Genomic DNA, 6216 nt, shown 5'->3' on the forward strand with positions numbered 1-6216 from the left:
CTAAACCATTGACGTTTTAGAGTGACGAGGGGAGGAAATAAAACCCTCTGACTCATCCTTCTTGTATTAGGAAATGAAATAGCTTTCTGATTAGGAAAAGATTGTTGCAAACTCTTCAGGTGAGTTGTTGTGATTATTCATATTCATATACTATTTATATACAAGTATATATTACCTGAATTTACGATTATTCTATCATGTTTTCATGTGCTTGAATAAATTCATGTCTCTGGAAATATTAATATATCTCTTTTTTATTTATATAAATAGGTAACAACTTATTTAACTACGTTGCCATACCTCTCAATTTGTGGTTTCCTTTATTTTATTTTATTTTATTTTATTATTATTATTATTTTTTTCTGTTCAAAATTTTGCCAATCAATTGATTATTTAGATTCTTTGATTTGTTGACATTGTAGTGGTGGTATTGGTTATTGATATGGGCTCATTATTGGAGTCGGAATCAGATTGGGCATGGCTTCCAATGAACTTATTTTATATGATTCTCTACAAGTTGGTTTCACTTGCTGACTATGTTCGCTTTGGTGCTGTGTGCAAATCATGGCAATCTGTGGCAATGGACAACAAAGTTCAGTTTTTTGAAAATAAAGGTTGCAGACAAGTTCCATTCTTGATGGTCCCTAGTCAAGATGATAGACACGAGGAAAGACGTAGCCTATACAACATCGTTAATAATAAATTATTTGATTTTCAGGTACGGGTACCTTACAAGAAGAGGCTTTTTGGTTCATCACATGGTTGGTTATTTACTATAGAAGAATCCTTCGGCTTTACCCTAAGTAACCCGTTCTTTGGAGCCACCATTCAACTTCCTTCGATTATTAATCGCTCAGAATACGAATATCAAGAAATCATCAATATGGGTTATACAAAACCTCCTGAGGTTGAGTTTAAAGTTATGAAAGCTATATTGTTTATTGACCCTGTTCGTCTCTCGGTGACTATATTATTAGTGCGATCTATAGTGATTGCAAATCACTGGCATTCATTCAGCCAGGAGACAGAGCTTGGACTTAGATAAAGAGAGATTGAGATTTAGCCTCATTCTTGATGTTATATTTTATAAAGGCCTTCTTGCTGTCGATGGTTTCAATAGAATCATAATGGTTGATCTCAATAGAAGGGTTAGGGAGAGTAAGGCTCCCCAAGTGCAGGTAATTGCACCGCCAACTAATTTGCACTCTGAACGTAAGTATCTTGTCGAATCATCTAGCGGGGATTTGCTTCTCGTGCAAAGGAATATAGATTACGATCTCCATGATTTACAGCATACAACTTTTGAGTTTAAGGTTTTCAAGGTGCTTTTACAAAAAACAGATAAAAAGGTTTGGGCTAAGTGGGTTGAAGTGAATAACTTGGGCGGAGACGCCATGTTTTTGGAAGAAAACCATTCAATTTGTGTTTCAGCTTCCAAATGGCCTGGGTGCTAGCCTAATTCCATATACTACACGGATGATTATATTAACATTAAATTCCATCCCCTACATGGGTGCCGCGGCCTTAGTATCTTCAACTTAGAGAATGGAAACTTTGAAATGCATTATAGTCTGGATCTTACACATAAGCATATGCCGCCCTCAATTTGGATTGTGCCATCTATTTAAGAAATTGAGTATATAAGTAATTTCTTGTGTGTCTTTTGGTGGAATCTAATATGTTTAGTTTTTTTTCCTTTTAAACAAATTTTTATTGGATTTGATTTATTTTCCTAGATAATTTTTAAGAATGTGAAGACTGCTTGGATATTATTTATTAAGATTTATTTTTATTTTTATTTTTATTTTTATTTTTATTTTTTAAAGATGATTTGCCAAATTTATATATAATATATATATCTCATATATGGTTCATAAGGCTATTTAAATTATTAGATCTAATTTCATTGCAGAACTTGCCATTTTTTATATATTTTTTGTTGATGATGGAAGCTGCAGAGGCTAAGACCTTATAAATCTGACTTAGGTGAAGCAATCTTAATTAAAACCTTGTTCTTGAAATATGTTTACTGGTTTTAGGAGGCTTATCTCAATTCCCTGAAAAATATGGAGCATACAGCCGAGGTCACCAGATTCATTTTTTGCAATTTTCCATGCAAATTCCTGGTGTTCTGTATTTCCTTTAGACTTACTACCTTTTAACATGAAATACAAAAACCAAAGATTGTTATATTCATAGCAAATCATAACTTATATGTATAACCACCCTCAAAAGGCCACCCTTCATTAAATTCATTTAACAATGCATACCTTTTCTATCAATGAAGATGCATAAAAGACATGGATGAGATTCAATTGTAGAACCAGAACAAATTAGTTATGTAGCAATCACAGGCCAAAGAAGGGCAAACCGATCGACACCAAAGGATTTCACTTCGACCAATATCTAGGCAGTGGGGTACCAGGGTTTTTGGGGCAGACAGGCTAAACCAGTCGACATGAAAGGGGTACTCGTCGACCGAATTTGCCAAACCAGTCGACGTGTACCTTGCACACTTTGATCGATTCCTGGTCTTCCCTTATCTTTGTTTCATTGTTTAATGATGTCATGGTGCACTATGAACCTTAGAATGATGCATTTATTAAACTTTGACATTAGAAATGATCGTAATGCCCTTAGATGACCCCTGGGTTCGGATCGTTATACTGGCAGCAGCGGTGGCAACGACAATGGTGGTCAGGGCCGGAGGAACCCCACCCACCCCCCCCCCCCCCCCCCCCCCCCCCCAAAAAAAAAAAAAAAAAAAAAAATCTATATATATTAATAGTCATTTTTCTATATAAAAAATAAATTGGCCCCTCCAAATTTTTTGTAAAATCTATTTATGGTACTAAATTATAATTATAAATGGTAATTTTTCTAAAAACTAAAGTTAGTTCTTCAAAATTTTTGTAAAACCCTATTTATGGTGATTTTTAAATAAAAATTAAAGCTTGTCTCTCCTAAATTGTAAAAAAAAATCTATTTATGGATTACCTAACGATTATTGAATGTGGTTTGTAAATAAAATTACTTATAACCCGTCAAATTCGAATAAACATCTTGTTTCAAAAAATTCAAAATATAGTTAAAAAAAAATAAAAAATTATTGTTATAGCTACTAATGGTGATTTTTTATATAAAAATTGAATCTTGCCTTTTCAAAATTCTAAAAAAATTTCTAGTTATGGTTTACTTTATGATTATTGAATGTGGTTTGTGAATGAACCTTTTTTTTTTTTTTTTTTTTTTTTTTTGAGAGATATGATTTGTGAATGAAATTACTTATAACCCTTCAAATTTGAATAAACCTATTGCTTTAATAAATTCAAAATATAGTAAATAATAATAATAATAACCATTATTATGATAATTCTTATTGTAACATACTTTATATATATATATATAGGGGGTGGATAAAATCAAATTTAAAAAATAAAATAAAATACTTATAATTTTTTTAGTTTATTTTTAACATTAAGAGAATGTGTTTATAGATGATATAAAAGGAAAAATAGAGCAAATTAACAACAGTTGAGGTTTTCAAGTGTCAACAGCATTTTTTTTTTTCTTTTCTCTAATTCATAACAAATAATATAGATATATATATATATATATATATATATATATATATATATAAAGTATGTTACAATAAGGATTATCATAATAACCCGTTACAATAAGGATTATCATAATAACCCTATATTTTTGAATTTTATCCACCCCCTATATATATATATATATATATATATATATATATATATATATAGGGGGTGGATAAAATCAAATTTAAAAAATAAAATAAAATACTTATAATTTTTTTAGTTTATTTTTAACATTAAGAGAATGTGTTTATAGATGATATAAAAAGAAAAATAGAGCAAATTAAGAGAATATATATTATTTGTTATGAATTAGAGAGAAGAAAAAAAAACGCTGTTGACACTTGAAAACCTCAACTGTTGTTAATTTGCTCTATTTTTCTTTTTATATCATCTATAAACACATTCTCTTAATGTTAAAAATAAACTAAAAAAATTATAAGTATTTTATTTTATTTTTTAAATTTGATTTTATCCACCCCCCCCCCCCCCCAATTTTTTTTTCTTGGCTCTGCCCCTGATGGATGGTGGTGGAAGGCGATGACTGAAGGCGATAGTGGTATTAGTGGTGGCAGCAAAATACGGTGGTGGTGGAGGCGGCATAAGGCAGTGGCAATGGTGGTGGAGGTGGCAATGAAAGACGGTGGTGACGGCGGAAGGCAGTGACGGCAACGGCGGTGGTGGTAAAAGGCAACGATGGCAGATGTGTTGAATGCGATGCCAGAAGGCCGCGGCAGTTGTGTTGAATGCGGTGGCAGGAGGCAGTTGGGGGTGGTATGGCGGCAAACAAGGGAATGATTGTATGTTGAGTTTGGTGTGCTGGAATGGAATGGAATGGAATGCTCATTTCAACCATTTCTTTATTTGGTATGCAATTTAAAGTGGGAATAGCCATTCCATTGGAATGAAAATCCATTCCATATCTAAACCTATTGAATGACAATTCCATTCCCAAGTAAATTTTTTTTAAAAATCATCTTCCTAAAAAAACTTCATGTTCCAAGTTCAAAAATCACCACCATCTTTCATCACAACCACCTCCACCTTTCACCACCACCGCCACCGACTTTCACCAGTACCACCCACCACTTTCCACTACTGTCACCGCCTTTCACCACCAACACTATTTTCCTTTGCCCCAACCATCGCCGCCGCCGCCTCCTCTTTTCACCACCGCTACCACCACCGCCACCGCCACCGCCACCACTTTCATCACCTTTCACAACCGCCAGTGCCACCTCCTTTTACCACAGCTACCGCCTTCCACCACCACATACTACTGCCATCGCCTTTCACCACTGTCACACTCTTACACCACCAACGCGTTCCACCACCACCACTTTCTACCACCACCTTCCACCACCACCACCGCCGTTGCCACCGTCATCGCCTTCCTCCACCTTCTACCACCATCACCGCCACTGCCTTTCACCACCACCACCGCCACCACCTTTCACCACTTTCACCACCACCACCACCTTTCACCACAGTCATTACTTTCCACCACTATTGCCGCCACCGCCTTTCACCACTGCTACCACCGCCACTGTCTTACACCACCATCACCGTCGCCGTCTTCCACCACCACCGCTACCACCTTTTACCACCACCACCACCACCTTCCACCACCACCGCTACCACCACCACCACCACCATTGCCTTTCACCACCTTCTACCACCACCACCGCTACCGCCTTTCACCACCACCACCACTGCCACCTTTCATCACCTTCCACCACCGCGCTCCACCACCACCACCACCACCGTCACTACCTTCCACCACCACCACCGCCATTGCTTTCCATCACCACCACAGTCACCTCCATTGGTTTCCACTACCGCCACCTACACCACTATCTCCTTCCACCACCACCAACATTCTTGCCACCGCCTTACACCATTGCCACCGCCGCCGCCTTCCAACACCACCACCTATACCACTACCGCTTTCCACCTCTACCATCATCTACCACAATTTATTTTTAAAAAATTATAAAAGAATGTCATTTTGTTAATTTAATTTATTTTTTACTAACATATATGGATATTTTGGAGAACTCAATTTGAAATTTATTCCATTCTAAATTTAAAATTGGTCTAACCAAACACTAAAATGATTATTATCATTCAATTCTTACACATTTAATATTTACAACCAAACAATAGAATGACCATTTCATTCCATTCCCATTTGCATTCTATTCCATTCCTGCGCACCAAACGCAACAGTAATGTAATGGAAAACATATTTCATTTCTTTCCAACCTAAGTAAGAAACTCGGCCTTAGTGTTTTTTTTATTGTATTTGTAGTCAATGAATTATCAAATTTATCCAAAGTGAGCTGAAAGTTATATATTGATTAACCTTTTATAAGTTCAATGCAAAAAATATAAATTGATAATAATAAAAAAATTAAAATAAATAAATAAATAAAGAAGAAGAAGAATGAGGAAATATGGACACATTGTTGGACAGAGAGAGTAATCCATATTACAAGTCAATACACGTGTGTCGTCAGATTGGGCTCTGATCATTCAGGCCCAATGAATTAGGAAACATTGTCCATAGCAAGTACTCGCCCAACATACGTTGCCTAATTAACTTCTGTGATTC

Source organism: Cornus florida, unplaced genomic scaffold, assembly GCF_030987335.1.
Source record: "Cornus florida cultivar Cherokee Brave unplaced genomic scaffold, ASM3098733v1 CherokeeBrave_3.0.0_Hap2_Chr10, whole genome shotgun sequence".
Classification (NCBI taxonomy): domain Eukaryota; kingdom Viridiplantae; phylum Streptophyta; class Magnoliopsida; order Cornales; family Cornaceae; genus Cornus; species Cornus florida.